Source organism: Saimiri boliviensis, chromosome 14 (assembly GCF_048565385.1).
Source record: "Saimiri boliviensis isolate mSaiBol1 chromosome 14, mSaiBol1.pri, whole genome shotgun sequence".
In the NCBI taxonomy this organism is placed as follows: domain Eukaryota; kingdom Metazoa; phylum Chordata; class Mammalia; order Primates; family Cebidae; genus Saimiri; species Saimiri boliviensis.
In genome coordinates this window covers 71,365,046-71,390,068 of record NC_133462.1, presented here as the reverse complement: position 1 = coordinate 71,390,068, position 25,023 = coordinate 71,365,046, and the positions used below count along the sequence as shown (strand labels likewise).

The 25,023-nt window shown below is 40.2% G+C and overlaps 1 protein-coding gene across 1 annotated transcript in view; it reads left to right on the top strand.

Annotated features, from left to right (window-relative positions):
* The window catches only part of SLC30A10 (solute carrier family 30 member 10), a 46,344-nt gene that overhangs the window by 1,148 nt on the left and 20,173 nt on the right, over nt 1-25,023 (top strand). The gene's annotated exons all lie outside the window — the stretch shown is intronic.

The following is a 25,023-nucleotide window of genomic DNA, read 5'->3' as shown; positions in this document are numbered from 1 at the left end:
AGTAAATTTGATGGGAGTCCTGGTGGGTGTTGTCTCAGGGGGCCTTTGATGGTGCTATCCAGAGGGACCCGATTCTTTGGGTCAGCCTCTTGTTCCCGTGATTTTATAATCGAACTTTCTCAGAAGACTTGCCTTTCCTTTGAGGTTTCTTGTGAGTAGGGTAGCAGCAGGTTGCTTCAGTGCTGGGAGGGCTTCTTGAATTTGTACTCACAGGGAATGAAAAAGTGTCTTTAGGCAGGCAGAGAGGAAGTAAAGACACTAACTGTAGCCACAGAGAGAGCAGTTGGAAAGACGATGGATGTGGCAGTCTCCTTTAAGTGATTCACTGTTGTTTACCCAGATGTGACATGGCTGTGTTTGAATTTAAAATTAGTATCTTAATGTCCCCATAAACTATGTTAAAAAATACTGGACTACATAAGCAACTTACAAGGAACATAGTATATATTTGAGGAAAAGTATGTAAAATGGAGAGAGAAAAAATAAAGAAGATAGTCCGGTAAACGTGGCTATTTTTGGAAAGGAAATATTTGCGCTTATTTATTGCACACATCTGTTCTGTTTGAGAAACGGGACAACGATTTACATGTGAATCTTTAGGAGAGACTTAAGTGTGAGTGCCCAAACTTATTAGATTATCTGTCAAAAGAATGGAATTCAATCTTGGAAGAGAACAATAAATCTGAAAGATGCTCCTTTTTTAGATAGAATCATGTTTCTTTAATTTATTGCCATAAGAGGAGTTTGTAAGTATGTATGTATCAAAAGGTTCTTACGGAAGAGAACTTTTCAGTGCTTCCTTTATCAAAGAAGTTTTAGAGCACGAATAGATTCAAATGATGCTTCTAGCACAGGGCAGTAGTCAAATTACTTCACCTAGCTTGTTTCCCTACCTGTAATATTCAGTCAATAAGGACTAAGAAAAACGTTAAGTAATTTATTTAGTATTTAATAGGCACTTGATAACTAGCTTATTTTCTAAATCACAATGCAAGCATTTAAATTACATGATAATCCAGTATCATTTAATTCTAATAGCTCATATGAATTTTTACAATTGTCAAATATTTTTCTTTATTTGATGCTGAGGAGTTTTCTCTCAGGAGTTGGGCCATTATAAACTGAGTCTGGGGGCCTCAGAGGCTAGGTCGCATTTTTCATTTGATTCCCTGTCCTTGCTGCCGTTATAAATTATGTCAGTTGGAGCCAGTCCTTTATCCTACCTCTGTCTCAGTTTTCCTACTGGTAGAGCATATGTCATGAGAGTATCTGTAGGATGTGCTAAATATAAAAATAAATGAGAAACTAGAGTCTGGATTTTTATTTGAGTTAATGAATCACTGAATTTGGGCCTCATCTTTTGTAAAGGAAAATTCATTGTTAACTTGAGACCCTGTGGTATGGCTACATCAATCATCACATGAAAATTACTACTCCAGCTTCCAGATCATGAAATTCACATATTTGATAAAAGATAAGTATACATTTTTTATTACTAGGTATAAATTTAAGGCAAGAGAGATGATTTCACATGTTTAGTGTTGACATTACCGTTATATTTTTGATTGTCACACTATAGTTTTAATTTTGCCTTTATTCTTGACATATGGTATTTATCTGCATACAACAAAAGCAGTTTAGGCAGAAGTTCTGACCAATATGAAACTTGGTATACGCCCATAGTTCTATTTTTATAAAATTGAATTATGATTGGATAGGTCTTAGTGAAGCTTTTGTTTGGGAAGTGATGTTCTCCAATGTGTCTCATCATGCTGAGATAACAAGAGTCTCAAGACAAATATTTCACTCCAACCATGTGGGTTTATTTTTTTCTTTTCTTTTCCTTCTTTTTTTTAACCTTTTATTTTTAATAGAGACAGGGTTTCACCATGTTGGCCAGGCTGGTCTTGAATTCTTGAGCTCAAGTAATCCATCCACTTGGCCTCCCAGAGCACTGGGATTATAGGTGTGTGCCACAGTGTCTGGCCCAGCCATATGGGTTTCTATTGGCTTAATTCTAGGGTATCTATCTTCTTTTGAAGTATTTGATGCTATATAGTGATGTACTTTAAATAAGCGATAGATACAATACACATGTGACTCATGCTTTAATATTCATGTTCTATGTTACCATTATTATTTTGGCAGCTCTTGGTGTTGTTAGATTCTTCTATTAGAAATTTTGGGTTGGGTGCAGTGACTCATGCCTGTAATCCCAGACTTGAGGAGGCTGAGGTGGGAGGATCACTTGAGCCCAGAAGTTTCAGGCTGTGGTGAGCTATGATCAAATCATTGCACTTCAGCCTGAGTGACAGAATGAGATCGTGTCTCTAAAATAGAAGAAAAAAAAAAAAAAGAAAAGAAAAGAAAAGAAAATTTAGTGTTTAAATTTGCCAAGTTCCTTTAGGATAGCTGTTTAGCTTGTTAGCATTTATGTCTCACGTTACGTATTTATCACCTTTTCTGAACCATACATTTTTATATTCTTCTAAATTAGTTTAAAGAAAAGAGTAAATATTGCATCAGATGACCCTCATAAATTGACATTAACCCAATATCAATTGGCTCACATTTTAAGGACAAATATGATTAATCCATCTATATTTATAAAAGGAGTTATAAACTATGAGAGGGAAAGACTGTTGACTTCAAAAGATTCAACCTAAACTTAGGGCGAAGAATTTCTGTAAGTCTAGAACCCTAGCTTATAGCACATGAAAGTTCCTATAAATAACTGCTGGTACCTCCCAGCTTCAGGATCAGAATCCAGTAATATATCACTTCTTTTGTGGAATCTCTAACTGGAGTATTTGCTTAACAAGCCTTCAGTCTCCCCCTGGTTCTGTGGATCTTTTACTTGTTCTGTTTATCTATCTGGTATAGAAATAGAATTCATTATATTTGATGTTTGAGATCATAGGAAAGTAAAAAAATAATCAAGACCACTAATCTTAAATTAAATACAATAGAACAAACTGTATATATAGGCAAGACTTTAAACATCCCTGGGATTCATGAAAAAAATTATACTGGAGAATCAGACATATAGAACCAGAAAAGTTTTAAAACCTGGGAGAAAAGAATGTCTGGAAGATTTAGCTGAGATGAGAAAACCTGAAAGTCTTAGATTCAGATCCTACCTTGACTCTAAAAGGTGGGAGGAAGTTCAGGTGATGGTAGAGCCAGTATTTTTGGCTAAATCGAGGGGCAAAGTGAAAAAGGTAAAAAATACAAACATTAAGTAAAAGACAAACAAAATAGGATTAAAGTCCACAATGTCGACGGCTCTGTGTGTGCATATGCTTCGGGGAAGGGAGGAGGGGAAAGGTTGAAGGGCTGAAAACAACATGTAGATCCAGATGGCAGGAGATACTTGTCACCAGCCAGTTTCTTTCTCTAGGCTTAGGGGTTCAATTTGTTAAATTTACATTTTTTTTCCCATTCCTTGTTTAGTTTATTTGGTTTTCCTTGATTTTCTTTTTATCTTTCATGTTTAAGTCTTATTTTTAGTCATTTTTTCAGACCTGAGTGTTCTTTAGAATCGAGCTACTAAAACCCTCCATGCCCTTGCCTTGTACTGGAGTGAATAACTTTGCTGAACAGTGGCCCTTATTTTAAGCTAAAGGTAATCTTATATAGCTCGCTTTTCTAGTATGATGGCTTCTGCTCTATTTTGCATTTTTTTCTGTCTAAGATAGATCAGGCCTGCCATTTATATCATTTACAAATGATACAGTTATAGCAAAAATACCTGTTAATTATTTAATTTTTTTTTAAAACAAAATGCCTTTCCTTTGAATTTAAGTTTTGTTTTGCTTTTATGAGATGGAGTCTCACTCTGTTGCCCAGGCTGAAGTACAGTGGTATGACCTCAGCCCACTGCAACCTCCACCTCCTGGGTTCAAGCAATTCTCATGACTTTGCCTCCCAAGTAGCTGGGATCACAGGTGTGCACCACCATGCCCTGCTAATTTTTGTATTTTTAGTAGAGACAGGCTTTCACCATGTTAGTCAGGTTGGTGTTGAACGCCTGGCTTCAAGGGATCCAACCACCTCAGACTCCCAAAGTACTGGGATTACAGGCGTGAGCCACCGTGCCTGGCCAAGTTTTGTTTTGATTCCAAATTGTGCTTGTTTTTTCTCTCCCTCTTTTTCTCATAACCACTCTCTTCTGGCATTATGTTTACCTAACCAACTCGCTAGAGGCAGTGGCAGCACAAAGTATATTGTTGCAGAAGGTTTTAACACACTGCTGATTAGTTGCTCATGCAGACTTCTAGTTAAGACTCTGTATTACAGCCTCATGAGGGCTTTTCACATGGACAGTCCTGTAGACGCTGAAACAAGTTGGGTTTCCTTTTGGTGTGAAGAAAATTTTATTCAGTGACAAGCAGACTAGGCAAGGCCAGTGATTTTAGGACAGGCAAAGGGGAATTTGCTGCCTCTCTGCCAGTAGCAAATACTACGGAGCAAATAAAATTTGAGAAGCTGCAAAATTGAAAGCTGCTTTTCAAACTGGAAAATGGAAGGTTTTCTGGGCATAGGTTACCTGAGTTCCCTTTCTAGATCAGAAGCAGAATGGTAATGATTGGGAATTTGTGATGATTGTTAAATAATTTAAAGAAACATAATGCATAATTCCCACACACGCTGTTACTTTGCAGTTTGTCAATTTCTGACAGTAATTGTTTTCCAAGCACCATCACAGCTGTTGATCGATTAACTTCCACATGAGGATTCAATGATAAGTATCCACACACCACAGATCACAACATCTGACCCGTAGTAGAGGCCTAATAAATTCCCTCGCAGCTCTTTTGCTACATTCCTGACAGCTTGCCTAACCTTTCACTTTTCTTATTGCCCAGTGAAGGGGTTCTAGATCAGTTATGGGCAGTGAATAAGAAAGATTAAAGGAAGATTGAAAAATAGGTGCTATTTCACATTTGTGAAACCAAATTCAACTGGAGAAGAAAAAGAAGCTCATGAGACAATCTCTTTGTTCTTAGTAAATTTTTTTCCAATGTGCAGAGGCTGTTGTGACTGATATCAGGTAAATTTTAATGAAAAATGAGTTTATACTGACATCTTTGCATTGTCAGGCTTTGTCAGAGTATAGGGAGAATAATTATGGCATCATATCACATACATTTGAAGAACTGTATGTTTTACAAAATAATTAGAGAGAATACTTGCTATTTATTTCTGTTATTTAGACAAGGAAACAGGGTCAGAGACGAATCCACAATCATACAGCTAGTTAATGGTAGGGTACAAAGAAATTAAAACTTTGAGGCCAGGCCCTTAATTAAAGACTTTACTCTACTTGGCTGTCCTCAGAAAGGAAAACAGTTATGGACGGTGAAAAGTTATTTGGCAATAATTACAAAAGGGTGTATCAAAATGTGCAAATGAACATACCATAAATTGAATCCTAATTCCAGTAGCTGAGTGACCTGCAAAAAGTTACTGAAACTTTCTAAACCTCAGATTCTTCATCTGTAAAGTGGGTCATATCTGTCTCATAGATCCGATGTTACAAGAATGAAATTACATTATTTGTGTAAAGTCTCAACTTAGTACTTGAAATACACCGAACATTCAATAAATAGTAACATTGGTGGTGGTGGTGGTGACCGGTAGTGATTGTTCAAGGGCAGAAGGAACGAGGAGCAAATGAAATATTCGTGAGACCCCCCTCGGCAGAAAAGTCCTTTGCTCTATTTCACATCCACAAACTGGCAGCCCACCTTATCCTTGCCAGGACTCTTACCATTGTTCATCATATATACGGTTACAGCAGATCCATCACTATTTCTACAAACCATACAAAATACGTGTCATTTTGATGATGGGTTAGTGGCATCCCTTGTGGGATGAACCAGAAGGAGCATAGACTAGTAACAAAAATATATGTTCCAGCTGGGACAATGCTCATGGCTGTAATCCCAGCACTTTGGGAGGCCAAGGTAGGAGAATAGCTTGGACCTAGGAGTTTAAGGTTGCAATGAGCTATGGTAGCATGACATTATACTCCAGCCTGGGCGACAGACCAAGTCCCTGTTTCTAAAAGTAAATAACTACACAATAAATTAACTTAAAAAAAGAAAAATATGTATTCTGGAATGTCTTCCCATATTCACTGTTTTTGACAGTGGAAAAGATACTTAATCACTTTTTTTTTTTCTTTTGCTGCTACACAAATTAACATACTTAACCAGTTTGAGCCTCATCTTCACACCTATTTTAAAGAGTCACTCTGCAACCAGGCACAGTGGCTCACACCTCAGCACTTTGGAAAGCCAAGGTGGGTAGATCATTTGAGCCTAGGAATTTGACACCAGCCTGGGCAACATAGCGAGACCTCATCTCTATAAAAATTGGAAAAATTAGCCAGGTTTGGTGGTGTGCGCCTGTAGTTCCAGCTACTTGGGAGGCTGAGGTGGGAGGATCACCTGAGCCTGAGGACAGATGCAGCCTCTTACCAAGGCTGCTGTAAGCCATGATAAGAATTTCTCTGTTTTTCTTTTGATAAATAACAATACCTTCATGATGTGTTATTTTTATTTCTTTATTTTTGAAATGGAGGTTTGCTCTTGTCACCTAGGCTGGAGTGCAATGGCACTAATCTCAGCTCACTGCAACCTCTGCCTCATGAATTCAAGCCATTCTCCTGCCTCAGTCTCCTGAGTAGCTGGAATTACAGGCACCTGCCACCACGCCTGGCTAATTTTTGGGTTTTTTAGTAGAGACGGGTTTTCACCATGTTAGCCAGGCTGGTCTCGAACTCCTGACCTCAGGTGATCTACCTTGGCCTCCCAAAGTACGAGGATTGCAGGTGTGAGCCACCGCACCCAGCCTAGGTGTTATTTTTACAAAGGCTCTTGTAAATGTTAGCTTCCCCATCTTTCAGTGCTCAAAATAACATTTTGTAGCAGGGTGTTACTTGTACTTTTAAAACTATATATTTTAAACTGCTTTAATGGTAATACAATGTCAATAGCTCATTGAAATAATGCAAATGTGGCTCATATACTAGACTAACTTCCAAGTTACAGATGAAGAAACTGAGGCAGCAACTATTTTATGGCTAACCCGAAGTTGACATTAGAACTGGACCTCTCTTCTGCCAACAGATGCTTTGCCTCTTGACCACTGACTTGTAGTCCTGTCTAGTGAGTAGTGATACTCCCATTTTCTTTGCTGAGAAGCTTAATTTTCCAGGAAGGAGGGTGAAAGTAAACTTATGATTTTGGTTTTCTTATTGGCCAGCTGTTTACAGGATGTAGACAATATATTTGTAATTTTTTTCTTTCTTATTCTTTTGATAGAGATGATAGTCACTGTGGCTTTTTAAAAACATTGGGTACAACTCACTCTGATGATTATAAAATACACCAGATTTTCATCTTTTTTAAATGAGAGGCAATAATATCTAGAGATTCCTCATCCTTAGAACATCTTCCATAGTCCATATCTTGATATTGTCTACATCTGAGAAGGTGTCTTGAGAGAATTTTGAGGAAGTAATTTTTTTTTTTTTTGAGACAGGGTCTTACTCTGTCACCTAGGCCAGAGTGCAGTGGCGTGACCACAGCTCATTGCAACCTCAACTTCCCAGGCTCAAGCAATCCTCCTATCTCAGCCTCCTAAGTAGCCGGGACCACAGGTACCTGCCAACCATGCCCAGCCAATTTTTTTCATATTTTGTAGAGATAGGGGTCTTACCATATTGCCCAGGCTGATCTCAAACTCCTGCCTCAAGCAATCCTTCCACCTTGGCCTCCCCAAATCCTAGGATCACAGGCATGAGCCACTGCACCCTGAAGATGTAGTTTTTGATAAAGTATACCTATGCTCTTGTTCTTCATCTGCCATGACAGCTTTAAAAATGTGTCAGCTTAATAGGAAATAAAATAAAGATAATCCTTAAATCAGGTCAATGGGAAGCAGGGCTGGCTCCTTAAAAAGGAACAGCAGAGAAGTCAGGTTGAAGGGGCAACTGGCTGAATGGGCCATCTATTTTCTGTAGAATTCTTTACCTGAAGAAACTGCTTTAATTTTGTCTCTCCTGAAGGAGAGGAAAGAGGAGAACTAGCAATTAGCTCCACACATGCTGACCGGAGCCAACATTATTGTGACTTTTGGGGGCCAATAAACAATTTTATTCATAATTCTGGAGCTAATTGAGAAATAAGGAAAGAAGATAGTCAGATGGCAATGAAAATAATAGCTCAGTGTTTGTTTTGTGCAAGCTGTTTTGGAGAATGTAGCTCGGGTGTCACAATTGGCTTCTTAATACTTATCTGAGAAGTAAACTGACCTATCCTCTTATAGGCAGAGCACAATCACTGGAAGAGCAGGGGTAAGCCCGGGAACAGAGAGAATATTCATTCTCAGTGAGCAGGCAGTTGGAGGGAGGAAGCCCAGGAAGGGCGGAGCCAGGCTTAATCCATTTCTTCAACCTAACCTGCCAGTGAGAGAAGACCCTTCCACCCTTGGAGTGACTACTTACATGGGGGTTGAAAACACAAGACAAGAGGAGTGGCTGTCTCCCCCAACACTCTCCAGATTTATGTTCCTTTCACTCCTGGCTCCCCTGGAAGGACTAGATGAACAGTTTATCATGGCTGTACTGCTGCATTTCCATAAAGCTTGTGTTCCCAATACCAACCACTGCTTCCTTGGATATCATCCTTTGGACGAGGTTTGGCAATTTAGATACCCTCAATAACTGAAATGAGTTAGAAGAGTACGTATACTAGTTAAATTAACTCCAAGGCCCCCAAATGTTCAATATTGCTGATTGGAAATTATATAGTGACATAAAGTGATAGCATCAAGATACTCTAACAATACAATGCAGCAATATAAAAATGTCCCAAATTTTAACAATATGAAGCCCCTCTTAATATCAAATTATAACAAAATTAAATTCCAAAATTAAATATCTTTGAACTTATGCATTAATATTCAAAGAAATCAGAACCACTGGTTATTAAGCTAAAGGCAAGACTAAAGGCAAGTAACACCATAAAACCCCCAATCTTCTTCTTTTGGGCGCAGTCTGTTTGAGTATAGTTTCATGCCTGGTGGAGACGGAGTTCCTTCAGCAATTTTAGTCTGGATTGTTTTCTACTAGAATGGATGCCATTCCTTCAGGGCATCCAAAGTTGCATAAGTTTAGCACCAAGACTTTCACGTTCTTCACCTTTTAAATTACCAAAATCATCATTACAAAGGTGTCGCTCATGGTACACTTTAGGGGTCATAGCCACCCTTCTTCCTACCTTCATTCCCTATCTCTATGCCCTGGAAACAAATAGTCTGTTTTCCATCTTTACAATATTTTTATTTCAAGAATGTTAAGTAAATGGAATCAAACATATGTGACCTTTGAAATTGGCTTTTTTCTTTCAGCATAATGCACTTAAGATTCGTTTAACTTGTTGCATGTATTAGTAGTTGTTTTTATTGCTAAGAAGGGTTCCATGGTATAGATGTGTTAGATATGTGTTTTAGCCACTCTGCCAATTTTCTGTCTTTTAACTGGTGTGTTTAGAACATTTACATTTAATGAAATTATTGAAGGTTGGGGTTTAAGACAGCTATTTTACTTTTCATTGTCCCTTCCTACTACTTTTTATTTCTTTCTTTTCTGTTTCCTGGCTTCCATGAACAATATTTGGAATTTCATTTTGATTTCCCTGTAGCACTTTTGAGTACATCTTCATAGAGCTCTGTTAGCAGCTGCTCTAGGTATTAGATTGCATGTACATAACTTATCACTGGGTAATGCTGTCAACACTTTTCTTGTTTGAATGAAATGCAGAAATCTTACCTCCCTTTGTCTTTTCCCATTTGTAGTTGTTATAGTTACACACATCCCTGGGGCTTATTTTTTTTCTATTTTTTCTCTGTTGTTCAGATAGAATACTTTTTTTCCTCTGTCTTCCCCATTTCTGCTACTGAGCCCATCCGTTTAGCTTTTTACATTTTTTTAAAATTTCGTATTCACTGCCAAGAGTCCCATTGAGTTTTTATTTCAGTTGTAGTTTTCTTTTCTTTTCTTTTCTTTTTTTTTTTTGAGACAGAGTTTCGCTCTTATTACCCAGGCCGGAGTGCAATGGCGTGATCTCGGCTCACCGCAACCTCCGCCTCCTGGGTTCAGGCAATTCTCCTGCCTCAGCCTCCTGAGTAGCTGGGATTACAGGCACGTGCCACCATGCCCAGCTAATTTTTTGTATTTTTAGTAGAGACGGGGTTTCACCATGTTGACCAGGACGGTCTCGATCTCTTGACTTCATGATCCACCCGCCTCAGCCTCCCAAAGTGCTGGGATTACAGGCTTGAGCCACCGCACCCGGCCCTGTAGGTTTCATTTTTAAAGTTTCTGTTTCATTCTTCCTTTTATGTTTCTATTTCTTTGCTGAGACTTTCTGTGTTTTTGTTTCAAATGTATTTGTAATTGCTTGTTGAAGCATTTTTATGATGTCTACTTTAAAATCCCTTACTAGAAAATTTGTAACATTGTGCTATCTCAAGGTCAGTGTCTTTTTTCACACTCAGATTAAAATTTTCTTGGCTTTGCTACGATGAAAGATTTTCTGTTGAATGCTGGACATTTTGGGTATTATGAGGCTGTGGATCTTATTAAATTTTCTGTTTGAGCAGGTCTTCTCTGACACTGTGCAGCTGGAAGCGGTGCTGCTTGTTATTTTAAGATGAGAATGGAAGTCCAGGTTTCCCACTTGGCCTTTGTTGACACCCTGAGATGGGAGGGTGCTTCACTACTGCTGAGCAGGTGCGGGAGATCAGGGTCCCCATTATGACTTCACTGATAGCATCCTGACTAGAAGGAGCAGGGGCACCTTCTATTGAGTTTTTAATTTCAACAAATCTACTATTCATTTATGATGACTTATTCTTTACTCATACTTTCCAGACCTTCCTTTATTCCTTTCTATTAAACATACTTAGTTTATATTATGTATCTGGTATTCTCAACATCTGCAATTTTTGCATGTCTGATTCTGTTATTTATTATTTTTGTTGCTTCTTTCAACGTGGTTTATTTTCTCCTATTTTGTGTGTTTCATGATTTTTTTTTTTTTTGAGAGGGAGTGTTGCTCAGTCGCCCAGGCTAGAATGCAGTAGCAGAATCTCAGCTCATTGAAACCACCACCTCCCGGGTTCAAGTGATTCTTGTGCTGCAGCCTCCCCAGTAGCTGGGATTACAGGCCTGTGCCACCACACCTGGCGAATTTTTGTATTTTCAGTAAAGAAGGGGTTTCATCATGTTGGACAGGCTGATCTTGAACTCCTGACCTCAAGTGACCTCTCCTTGGCCTCCCAGAGTTGGGATTACAGGCGTTAGCCTCCGTGCCCAGCCATTTCATGATTTTTGATTGTGAATTAATGTTCAACAAAGCTTCCTCTAAGGGAATTATTTCAAGAATAAATTATTGGTACGTTTTTCCAAGAAAATTTACATTTGCTTCTGTCAGGTGCCTGAGGGCGTTTCCAACTTGGAACTACTCAAAAATTATTTGCCTGAGTTACTTTTATTACATATGTAGCATGAATTCAGACCGCATTTCCACATGAAGACCACATTATAGTTTCAACTTCCCAGGGGAGGTAGTTGTCCCTATGTCCACATCCAAGGCTAAAAGGTTCAGGTTTCCTTGCTGTTTCCTTTGGGGCAGTGGGTTTTTGTTTGTTTATTTGATTGTTCATTTTGTTTTGGTTCAACCTTAGACCAAGGAATCAAGCTTTGTGAGGGGATCTCTTGTTCAACTGTCCATCTAAGTTTTGTCTCTTATGCCATCCATGATCAGGTGGCTGTCAAAACTCAAGGCTAGAGCATTTGTCTTTATTGGACAGATGTCCTTAAGTCAGATTCTGACTTCAACTTACCTTTCCGGATTTTGACTTTTACTTCATTTTGTGGCCTCTGAGTACATTTTTGATATTCTGTCGCACTTTCTGAAGATTTCAAAAATTCTGAAGCCTTATCCCAGAGCTAGAACACTTACAGGAAAATTTAGATTCCCCGAATTTAGCACTTACTATAAACCAGGACATCTTTACTGCTTTTCATGACCACAGCAGAGACTCAGAAAGAAGTCTTGGTTTTTGCCACTCTAAGATACCAGCCAATATGTGGCAGACCTGGCCATGGCCAACACTTGGGTACCAAGTTCCATTGGCAGAGCTTTCACAATAGGAGGTTGATTATGGCACCAAGTTTTCCTACCTGGTAAACTCATGGTGTCCTTTCCCAGTGAGTGACATTGAAAACATTCTTTCCTGCTTACAGAGTATAGATATGTGCAGCAATGACATCCTGGGCTTCAGATTTTATTTGTGGTATGTTTTCAATCAGCATGTGAAAGAGATGAGAGAGGAAAAGGAGGGGGGGAAGAGAGAGAGAGACAGACAGACAGACAGAAAGGGAGAAAGGAAGGAAGGAAAGGAGGGAGGGAGGAAGAAGGGAAGGTCCTTAATTCCATTTCCACCTGGAGCCCCTGCTTCGGGCTCTGTCTACACTCAGGCTCGGTCTACACTCGCTCTGTGACTGCCTATAGCTTCAGGGCTGCTCAGACCTGTGAATCCTGCTTCCTAATCCTGCTGCTCTCTCATGCTCACGTTTGTTTCCATCTGAAGTTCAGCCTTAGCAAACTCCTGAGCTGAAGCTGTTTTGAAGGCTTAAAGTTTGCTTTTTGTTTCTGTTTTATGCTTCTCCAAACCTTACTTTCCACGGCTTTGGAAGGTTGCAAGCATATCATTCAACTGAATCTCTTGTTCTGAAGTTTGGAATGTGCTTCCTTCTGTGTTCTCCTTCTCCTCTCAGGAAGGCACAGCTGGGTCGTTAATGGTTTCATCAAGTTCTTCAGCTGGTCTCTTTCCTTCTCTACCGCAGGTAGGCTGGCGTTTTCGTTGGACTGTCTTCCTTTTACTTTGTCATGGTTTTCTGGGTCAGATATTTATTATTCAAACAGATTTTTTCCCCCTAATCTCAGCGAGAGAAATGAAGTCAGTGTTTTATAGGCCTGCCAAAGGCAACTGTTGTCCAAACAAATCTGATCAACCCTCATCTCTCTGAATTGGATAGTCTCACTTGAAAGGCATTTTCCAATTAAACAAAAAATCGACCCCTGGCCTGGACTCAAACTATTATTGTCCTATCTAGATCTCATTCAGTATGTCTTGCCTTCCTGTGCCTATCTGGGGAATTCTACCTCATTCTGTTTTTTAATATGTTCACTCAGGACATGGGAAACCCTGCCCCACAATAACTGTTTTGCTTTGAAGCTTATCTAATAATACCTTAAATATTCCATGCCAATATATATTGTCTTCTCTTCTTTAATAGTTCCAAATTTTATGGACCCTTGTACGGCTTCCCAATCTTTACATGGTGATTCTCTCTTCCAGTTACTGTGTAACAAACCATTGCAAATGTACTGGACTAAAATTACAATTGTTTTACGAACCCAAGGGTTCAGTGGGCTAGAATTGGAAAGCACATGGTGGGAAGAGGCTGTTTTCTTCCACAATGTCTGAGGGCTCCGCTGGGAAGACTCAGAGGCTAGGGGTGACCTGATGGCCGAAGGCTGCAGTCACTTGAAGGCTTATTTACTCATAGGTCTGGCGTCTGGGCTGGAAGGTTTTAATGTATAGGACTGCTGGGCAGACAGCCTACACATGACTGCTGCCTGTGTCTTGGCTTCCTTGCACTAGAGTGGTCTCAGGACATTGGCTGTGGTGGCTCAGGGTTTCAAGCATGAGTGCTCCGTCAAACAAGGCAGAAGCTCCATTGCCTTTTTTGATTCAACCTTAGAGTGTATGGATTGCAAGCAAGTGACAAGATGGAAGGAGTGTCAAGCCCCTAGAGTTGGCCTTTGAATGGAAGGTGTATCAAGGTCGTTCTGAAGAAGAACATGTGGACTTGGAGAACGTGGAGTAGAGATATGATTATGGCTGTCTTTAGAAAAAACAATCTTCCCAGTTTGTCCCTTGGCTACAATTCTCATCACTTCCACATGCAAAAGACTCTCTCCACCTCCCCGAGATCCCTAAAATCTCAGTCCACGCGAGCCATGATATGAAAAGACTGTTGGTGAGCCTCAAATCAATTTAAATATAGAACTATGACTAAGACTTTCAGAATTGTAGGTACAGAATAGAATGTAAGGGTTTTAGATACTAATGAGGAGGCCATCAGAAAGATTCATTGAATAAACATAAATCATCACCTCCAAAAGAAGTTTTAAAGAACTCATGGGCTAGTGATGTCAAAAGCCTATTGGAAATAAAACTTTCATACATTTCTTTAATAAAAGGAAGACATATAATTATTTGCAGATGATATAATTGCTTACCTAGAAAATACCAGGAAATCTATGAAACAATTACAAGAGGTAATAAAGAAATTTAGCAAAGTCAGAGTATACAATCAATTACATTCTTACATGCTAGCAGCAAATAATGGGAAGACAAAAGGAAGATAACAATCTCCTGTACTTTTTTTTTTTTTTTTTTTTTTTGGAGACAAGGCCTCACTCTACTGCCCAGACTGGAGTACAGTGGCATGATCATAGCTCACTGTAACCTTGAACTCCTGGGCCCAAGCCATCCTCCCTTCTCAGTCTCCCAAAGTGTCAGGATTACAAGTATGAGCCACTGTGCCCAGCCCTCATACCCTTTTGATAGTATACATTTGTACAATATTTTAAAATGCCATTTTGGTGGCAGCTGTGAGCACTTTTAAGTGCTTATACTCTTTGACTTAGTACATCTAGGAACCTATACTCCAAACAATGAGCAATGATATATGTGCAAGAATGTTTAGTAGTATTTACATAAACAGTCACAATAATAATGGCAACACTGACAAAGCACACAGTGTAAAAAAGAAGACTAAATGCATATCAGTGGATATGGGGGCTTCTTTTTTTTTGAGACAGAGTCTTATTCTGTCATCTAGACTGAAGTGCAGTGGTGCAATATTTCTACCATGAAATAGCATAAGCAGATAAAAAGAATGGGGTATTCATATGAGAACCTCTCAGAATATTGATATTTTAGATAATCTCCAGAGGATTAACATTTGAGATGTTTTATACACATGGTAGAAGCTGCTGCAATTGTCTAAGTCAGCAGTCCCCAACCTTTTTGGCCCCAGGGACTGGTTACATGGCAGACATGGACTGAGGGTGAGGGATGGTTTTGAGATGATTCAAGTGCATTATAGTTATGGTGCCGTTTATTTCTATTACCATTACGTTGTAAAACATAATGAAATAATTATACAACTCACCAAAATGTAGGATCAGTGGAAGCCCTGAGCTTGTTTTCCTGCAACTAGACAGACCCGTCTGGTGATGAGAGACAGTGACAGATCATCAGGCATTAGATTCCTAGATCTCTGGGATGCACAGTTCACATCAGTGTTCACACTCCCTTGAGAATTGAATGCTGTCCCTGATCTGACTGGAGGCAGAGCTCAGGTGGTAATGTGAGCAATGGGGAGTGGCTGTAAATACACATGAAGCTTCACTTGCTGGCCTGTCACTCACCTCCTGCCATGTGATCCCGTTCCTAACAGGTCACAGAGTGGTCTGTGGCCTGGGGATTGGGGACTCTGGTCTAAGTGACGTGGTTAGAGCACAGTCAGTATTCGAAGCCAAGTAGATTTGTCTCTGAAATTCCTGACATCATTTCACTCTTCTCAGCTGAAAGACTTGAGAAAGATTGGCTTCTTTAAACCTCAGGTGTCTCTAGTTAAAATGAAAGTGCATCACCCTTACATTTTTCCTTGTCCTGACGATAACATCAGAAAAGATACACGAGCACGTCTGAGATCATCCATGCAGGCCAGAGCTCCGTTTGGTCAGGTCGCTTCTTTGAAAATGTGACACATGATCCACAGGGCTGGACTATGTGGGCTGTGAATACTTGTTCATAATGTTTACATAATTTCCACTGTAGAAAAGCATTTGATATGTTCTGAGTTCTTCACTTACATCATTTAAAAAAGTGTAGCCATCTACATGATTCCAACTACATGATATTCTAGAAAAGTCAAAACTGGAGGCAGTGGAAAGATCAGTATTTTCCAGGGTTACGAGGAGGCAGAGGGATGAATAGACCCAGTGCAGAGGATTAAAGGGCAGCGAAACTACTCTGTAGGATATTTAATGGTAGATACACATTAGTACAGATTTGTCAAAATCCATAGGATGTATGTTCACCCAGAGTAAACCCTAATGTAAACTCTGGACTTTGAGTGATAATGAAATGTCAGTGTTGCTTCATTGATTGTAACAAATGCCCCTCTCCAGTGATAGTTGGGGAGGCTGTGTTTGGGGTGAGGAGGGGCATATGGGAACTCTCTGTGTTTTCCACTCAAGTTTGCTGTGAACCTAAAACTGCCCTAAACAATAAAGTATTAAAAAGGAAAAAAGAATGTTTCCATAACTGGAAACACAAATGCCTCCAAGAGGTCAGGCAGTTAACAAGAAAGAGCAAAAGGAGGTCAAGTTTCAGAAAGTTTTTTCTTTTTTTCTTTTATTTTTTTGAGACAGAGTTTCGCTCTTGTTACCCAGGCTGGAGTGCAATGGCGCAATCACAGCTCACCGCAACCTCCGCCTCCTGGGTTCAGGCAATTCTCCTGCCTCAGCCTCCTGAGTAGCTGGAATTACAGGCACGCACCACCATGCCCAGGTAATTTTTGTATTTTTAGTAGAGACGGGGTTTCACCATGTTGACCAGGTTGGTTTCGATCTCTTGACCTCGTGATCCACCCGCCTCGGCCTCCCAAAGTGCTGGGATTACAGGCTTGAGCCACCACGCCCGGCAACGTGCACGGTCCTCTCCGTCTTACATGCTTCTCCTTTTGATAGAGGCGTGACTACAAGAGCTAGCTCACTTTGCTCTTGGCTCTCTGATTTCAAGTCTTACCGCCTGCCCTTGCTTACTCAGTTCTGGCCCTCACAGATGCTTTTCTACTCCATGAAACACTCCTTCAATGTCTCTGCCTTAGAGACGTTGCTCTTGTGGGTCTTGCTGCCTGGAATACTCTTCTCAGCTGCTGTCTTTCAGGTTTCAGCTCAACTTTCACCTCTTTGGAGAAGCGTTTCATGACTATCCCATCTAAGGCGGTAGCTCCATAGCCACCCTGTAGTACAAAACAGATTGAAAGCTGCTGGTGTAGGTGATTTATTTTCAAAATAACCTTTATCACTCCCTAATATCTTCCTCTGTGACATCTTCCTCTCTCCCTCCTTCATTCTTTCCTCCTTCCCTCCCTCTTTCCCTTCTTTCCTTCCTTCCTCCCTCTTTCTTTATTCACTTTCTCTTTTATTTCCTGTTATTCACTCTAGATTACAGGCGTCCCCAAACTTTTTACACAGGGGGCCAGTTCACTGTCCCTCAGACCGTTGGAGGGCCGCCACATACTGTGCTCCTCTCACTGACCACCAATGAAAGAGGTGCCCCTTTCTGAAGTGCGGCGGGGGGTGGGGGCGGATAAATGGCCTCAGGGGGCCGCATGCAGCCCGGCACCGTAGTTTGGGGACACCTGCTCTAGAAGGTAAGACCCACAAGAACAGGATCCTCCCTGTCTCATTCCCTGCAATTTCCTTCTCTCGAACCAGTGCCTTGAGTACGGCGAATGTTAAGACACGCTGACTGACCAAGTGGCTCTCACTCCCCTGCTTGATCCTTCAGTGACTTGTTCTTCCCTGAAGATAAAGTTCCAGCTCCTTTGCTTGGCTTTGGAGACTCTCAGTGATTCCTTCCTTGCTTACCTAAGCCTCATCTCCTTCCACTTTGCCACCTCAAATTCTGTTCTCCAGTCCTGGTGAGTTTGTGATGTTCTCCTTTGTACCACTCTCTCTGCCTCCAGGACTGGGCTCCTGCCATTCTCTCCTCCCAGAGCACTCCCCACCCCACTCACTGCTCTGTGCCAACTCCCACGCCTTAGGTCTCCCACGCCACTTCTTCAGGGGAACCTTCCCTGACACCCAGCCCTAGGTAGGTGTTTTGTCTTCTTCTCTGTGTCCTGCCAGGCCCCCTCCTCTCCTCCTCATACCTCACACCACAGGGAAGTCAGGTGTTAGAGTCTATCTGGGAGGGACAGACTGTGTCAGTCACACTCATTGCCTTATTCCCGATGGCGGCTCATGCGTACTTGATACCGTTGCAGAGAATGAACAATTGAATGAATGACTCGGAGACTATTTCTGACATCTGCCTCCTCATCTTCACTCTGCTCTGATCGTCAGGGATCTAGGGCCCACCCTCTACCCCAACCAACCACCCTAACTGCTCTGCCTTCCCTAGGATGAAGCCCCTGCCATCCTGTGGTCTAAGACACCTGTTAGAGCCCCAGCCATCACATTCACATTCCAGCCTGAAGGATGGAGAAGATGCAAAGGAGGGCGTGCTTCCTCCATTTAGAGAAAGTTCTGAAAGCACCACATGATGTTTCCACTTAAAGCTCTAGCCCCAGACTTAGTCACATGGCCACAACTAGCTGCAAGAGCAGATAGAAACTATAGTCTTTATTATTAATATTATTACCATACTTTAAGTTCTTGGGTGCATGTGAGAATCATGCAGGTTTGTTATCTAGGCATTCACATGCCATGGTGGTTTGCTGCATCCATCCCTCCATCATCTACATTAGGTATTTCTCCTAATGCTAACCTTCTCTAATCCCCTCACCCCTGCCATCTCACCCCAACCCCACATCCCCCAACAGACTCCAGTGTGTGATGTTCCCCTGTGTGTTCTCATTGTTCAACACCCGTGTGTTCTCATTGTTCAATACCCACTTATGAGTGAAAACATGAGGTGTTTGGTTTTTGTTCTTGTGTCAGTTTGCTGAGAATGATGGTTTTCAGATTCATCTGTATCCCTGCAAAGGACATGAACTCATCCTTTTTTATGGCTGCATAGTATTCCATGGTGTATATGTGCCACATTTTCTTTATCCAGTCTATCATTGATGGGCATTTGGGTTGGTTTCAAGTCTTAACTATTATAAACAGTGCTTCAATAAATATAGGTGTGCATGTGTCTTTATGATAGAATGATTTATAATCCTTTGGGTATATACCCAGTAATGGGATTGCTGGGTCAAATGATATTTCTGTTTCTAGATCCTTGAGGAATCCCTGCACTGTCTTCCACAATGGTTGAACTAATTTACACTCCCACCAACAGTGTAAAAGCGTTCCTATTTCTCCGCATCCTCTCCAGCATCTGTTGTCTCCCAATTTTTTAACGATTGCTGTTCTAACTAATATGAGATGATATCTCAATATGGTTTTGATTTGCATTTCTCTAAAGACCAGTGATGATGAGCTTTTTTTCATATGTTTGTTGGCTGCATAAACATCTTCTTTTGAAAAGTGTTTGTTCCTATCCTTTACCCACTTTTTGATGTTTTTTTTTTTTTTTCTTGTAAATTTTTATAAGTCCTTTGTAGATTCTGGATATTAGCCTTTGTCAGATGGGTAGATTGCAAAAAGTTTTTCCCATTCTGTTGGTTACGTATCACTCTATTGATAGTTTCTTTTGTTGTGCAGAAGCTCTTTATTCTCTTTGTAGCAATTGTGAATGGGAGTTCACTCATGATTTGGCTCTCTGTTTGTCTGTTATTGGTGTATAGGAATGCTTGTGATTTTTGCACATTGATTTTGTAGCCTGAGACTTTTGCTGAAGTTGCTTATCAGCTTAAGGAGATTTTGGTCTGAGACAATAGGGTCTTCTAAATATACAATCACGTCATCTGCAAATAGAGACAACTTGACTTCCTCTTTTCCTAAATGAATACCCTTTATTTCTTTTTCTTGCCTGATTGCCCTGGCCAGAACTCCCAATTACTAGGTTGAATAGAAGTGGTAAGAGAGGGCATCCTTGTCTAGTGCCAGTTTTCAGAGGGAATGCTTCCAGTTTTTGCCCATTCGGTATGATATTGGCTGTGGGTTTATCATACATAGCTCTTATTCTTTTGAGATAAGTTCCATAGATACCTTGTTTTTGGATCGTTTTTAGCATGAAGCAGTGTTGAATATTGTCGAACAACTTCTCTGCATCATGAGATGATCATGTGGTTTTTGTCTTTGGTTCTGTTTGTGATGGATTACATTTATAGATTTATATATGTTAAACCAGCCTTGCTTCCCAGGGATGAAGCCGACTTGATCATGATGGATAAGCTTTTTGATATGCTGCTGGATTTGGTTTGCCAGTATTTTATTGAGGATTTTTGCATCAATGTTTATCATGGATATTGGCCTGAAATTTTCTTTTTCAGTTGTGTCTCTGCCAGGTTTTGGCATCAGGATGATGTTGGTCTCATAAAATGAGTTAGGGAGGATTTTCTGTTTTTGTATTGTTTGGAATAGTTTCAGAAGGAATGGTACCAGCTCTTCTTTGTACCTTTAGTAAAATTCGGCTGTGAACCCATCTGGTCCTGGACTCTTTTTGTTTGGTAGGCTGTTAATTGCTGCCTCAATTTCAGACCTTGTTATTGGTCCATTCAGGGTTTCAACTCCTTCCTGGTTTAGTCTTGGGAGGGTGTAAGTGTCTAGGAATTTATCTATTTCTTCTAGATTTACTGGTTTCTTTGCATAGAGGTATTTGTAGTAATCTCTGATGGTAGTTTGTATTTCTGTGGGATCAGTGATGATATCCCCTTTATCATTTTTTATTGCATCTATTTGATTCTTCTCTCTTTTCTTTTTTATTAGCTGGCTATTGGTCTATCTATTTTGTTGATCTTTTCAAAAAACCAGCTCCTGGATTTATTAGTTTTTTGAAGGTTTTTTTTTTTTGGTGTGTGTGTGTGTGTGTCTCTGTCTCCTTCAGTTCTGCTCGATCTTATTTCTTGTCTTCTGCTAGCTTTTGAATTTGTTTGATCTTGCTCCTCTAGTTTTTTAAATCGTGATGTTACGGTGTAGATTTTAGATCTTTCCTTGCTTCTCTTGTGAGCATTTAGTGCTATAAATTTCCCTCTACACACTGCTTTAAATGTGTTCCAGAGATTCTGGTATGTTGTGTCTTCATCCTCATTGGTTTTTAAGAACATCTTTACTTCTCTCTTCATTTCATTGTTTATCCAGTTGACATTCAGGAGCAGGTTGTTCAGTTTCCATGTAGGTGTGGTTTTGAGTGAATTTCTTAATCCTGAGTTCTAATTTGATTGCACTGTTGTCTGAGAGACTGTTATGATTTTCATTCCTTTGCATTTGTTGAGGAGTGATATACTTCCAATTATGTAGTCAATTTTAGAGAAAGTGCAATGTGGTGCTGAGAACGTATATTCTGTGGATTTGGGGTGGAGAGTTCTATAGATGTCTATTAGGTCTGCTTGGTCCAGATCTGAGTTCTAGTCTTGGATATCCTACTAAATTTTTTTGTCTCGTTGATCTGTCTAATATTGACAGTGGGGTGTTAAAGTCTCCCACTATTATTGTATGGGAGTCTAAGTCTCTTTGTAGGTCATTAAGAACTTGCTTTATATATCAACGTGCTTCTGTATTGGGTGCATATATATTTAGGATAGTTAGCTCTTCTTGTTGCATTGATCCTTTTACCATTATATAATACCCTTCTTTGTCTCTTTTGAGCTTTGTTGGTTTAAAATCTGTTTTATCAGAGACTAGGATTTCAGAAACTGTAGTCTTTAGCTAAGCAGCAAAAAACAAGTGAGGAGAGGGCTCAGCAATGTACTAAACTTATCATCAGGGTTCAGTTAATGAAAGAGGAGGGAACATGGATGTAGGGGTAGGCAGTGAGTCATCTGTGGCATACCAGGGTCAGAGATCTGGGGTTTATCTAAAGTAATAGGAGAGCATTTAAGCCAAGGAGTTGTATGAACAGTTACATTTTTTTTTCTTTTTTTTGAGACGGAGTTTCGCTCTTGTTACCCAGGCTGGAGTGCAATGGCGCAATCTTGGCTCACTGCAACCTCCGCCTCCCGGGTTCAGGCAATTATCCTGCCTCAGTATCCTGAGTAGCTGGGATTACAGGTACGCGCCACCATGCCCAACTGATTTTTTGTATTTTTAGTAGAGACGGGGTTTCACCATGTTGACCAGGATGGTCTCGATCTCTTGACCTTGTGATCCACCCGCCTTGGCCTCCCAAAGTGCTGGGAGAACAGTTACATTTTAAGGATGATCACTCTGGTTGCTGTGTGAAGAATGTGGTAGATGAAAAATGGGGAAAAGATTCTTGCAATAATTCTGGCAACAGATCATGGAGTCTTTTTGAGGCAGTGAGGTGAATTCTGATATATTTCTTAGGCGAGTGAACTGGATTTGTTGATGGTATGAGTTGGGGAATGAGGGAAAGGAAGGTATTAAGGATTATCTCTGGCTTTTGACTTGATCATCTGGGTTGATGCTGGTGTCATTTACTGTGACTGGGAAGACAAGGAGATGTGTCTGTAATGCCTACTAGATATCCAGATGGAGATGTACAGTAGGCACTGAATTGAGTTTGATGAAACCCAGACTGGAGGTATATATTTGGAAATCAATCTGAATGTAGATCTGAAGCCTTGGGACTCTATGAGATTCTGAAAGGAATAAGCATAGATAGATAGGAGTAGTAGGCCTAGGAGTAAGTCATGGGAGTCTCCAACATTTAATGATTTAGAAGAGAAGGAGGAGAAACTGTCAATGAAATATAAGGAGAACCAGGAGGGTGCAGCATTCAAAAGTCAAATGAGGAGGATAATTGAAGAAGGAAAGCAAGGTCCTCAGTAACAGTTATCGCTAAGAATTCTAGCCCAGTGAGGATGGAAAACCAATGGATTTGGGAATCAAAAGGTCATAGATAGTATTGAAAAAGTCAGTGATACGGTGAAGATGGAGGTGGGGTTGGAGTGGGTACAATAGGATGCAATTCAAGAAAGTAAAGACTATGCGAACTTTTTTAAGAGTTTTTTTTCTCTGGAGGCGATCAGGGAAATGGAGCAAGAATAGGTCCTCCAGCCCTGGGGAAGAATCAAAGTAAGGGAAAGTCCTTTTTATTATTTTTTAAGGATTAAATTTGTATTTCTCATGAGTCTTGAATGTGGAGAAGAGGAGAAAACCATTCTTAGCACTTCATAATAAAAATAGGTTCTTGACCAACTAGCGACCAGAAGTGTCTGGTTGCAACTGATAAAAAACCCAACATATACTTGCTTAAGAAGAGAGAGAAAATTTATTGGTTCACATAATCAGGTTGGAACCTGAGACTTGAATTCCATTAGAGATTCTCTATCACTGCCTCTCAGCTCTTTCTGCTTCCTCTCTTATTGCAGTTTGAAGGGTACTGGAAAGAAGCAGGGAGAGACATGATTACCCGGGGCTCCAAGTCACATCTTCATGGTTTAATGACCAGACAAGAAATGAAACCTCTCTCCCAGATTCATTTGAAAAATTCCAAAAGAAGAACTCTGGCCCATCTTGGATCAAGTGCCCATCTCTTGAACCAAGCATTGTGACCAGAGGATGAGGGACTGTGATTGGCTTACATGCCTAACTCTGGATCCAAGGGGACAAAGGGGACAGGATATCTTACCACAAGAAAGCAGGGAGGGGTTCGGGCAATCTGAAACTTTAGCTGACTCATTTAAATACTGGTGGCCACAAATAAAGTGCTGGCTTTCCGGAACTCAGGCTGATTGTGGGTCTATGGCTTCATAATTACAGCAATAATGCCTTTTATTTTGTATATATTTATACTTTCATTATCTTATTTGATATTCAAACCAACTATATACACTAAGCAGTATGAGGCTCTTCTTTGCATTTTACAGATTAGGAAACTAAGGTTCAGAAATCAAAACGGCCTCTCATTTTGTGATGGTGATAGTGTCTCCCAGTTCAGATACCCCCATTCTCTCCACTCTTCTGCCACGTGACTAACAAGCAGGCCATGATGGACAAAGAAGGATGTCAGTGATAACTAGGAGGTTTGGGTTTAGATTTACAAAAGATTTTATTGTAAATATTTTTATATTTGTAACATTATTAATCAATAGCTTATATTCATACAATATTTTATTAGTCAATAGCTAATTCGTTATACGATAATTGGCTAAGTAGATTATTTGGAACAAGGGGACATACAGGACTTTATAAAAAGTAAGGTACTCTAAGGCTGAGCACGGTGACTCACACCTGTAATCCCAGCACTTTGGGAGGCCGAGGTGGGCAGATCATGAGGTTAAGAGGTCAAGACCATCCTGGCCAACATGGTGAAACCCCGTCTCTACTGAAAATATACGGAGATCCACAAGGTTCTTTATTGGAAGTCCACAGTAGTTTTGGGAATGACAACAGCCAGAAATCAATGGAAGGAGCCAATGTCTGTTGATCATCAACTAAAGAAACTGTGCATGGCCCTTCACATAAGCTTTTTCATTTGATTCTAATAACTACTGTTTGAGAGAGTGATACCTCTACATCTAGCTTAGAAATGAGAACATAGAGACTCGAAAGTTTAGTGACATGCTCTCTTGTGAAGAGCTGATAGAAGCAAGATTGGATTTTAGATTTGCATGGCTCCAAAGCCTGTGTTCTCCATGACATATCTACCAGTGCATCCAGCAAATAGAGGTAGGGACACTGATTAATAGGTTTGGTTTTGATCCTGTCTCCCCTCCACATGCAATTATTTCCACAATTTCTTGGGTAAATGGCATTTTTCATGTTCATATAGTATAAAAATTAAGGTGAAATCTAGCAGTGAAGAAGTTTGCCATCTGTGTTGTGTTGTTTTAGATGGCATCAAACACATAGGAAAACTCTTGGTAACTTATGAAATAACACAATTTAACTTATGGTTAAAACAGGTCTAGAATCAACATCAAGGGGTAGTTTTTCTCTGTTTCTTGCAACTTTTAGTTCTTTTTGCTTCCATTTGAATTGGAAATAGTCTAAAAGCCGATTTTCCCCCTGACTATTTACCAGTCAAGAGGAATCAGACCCCAAATGATACCAGTAAATG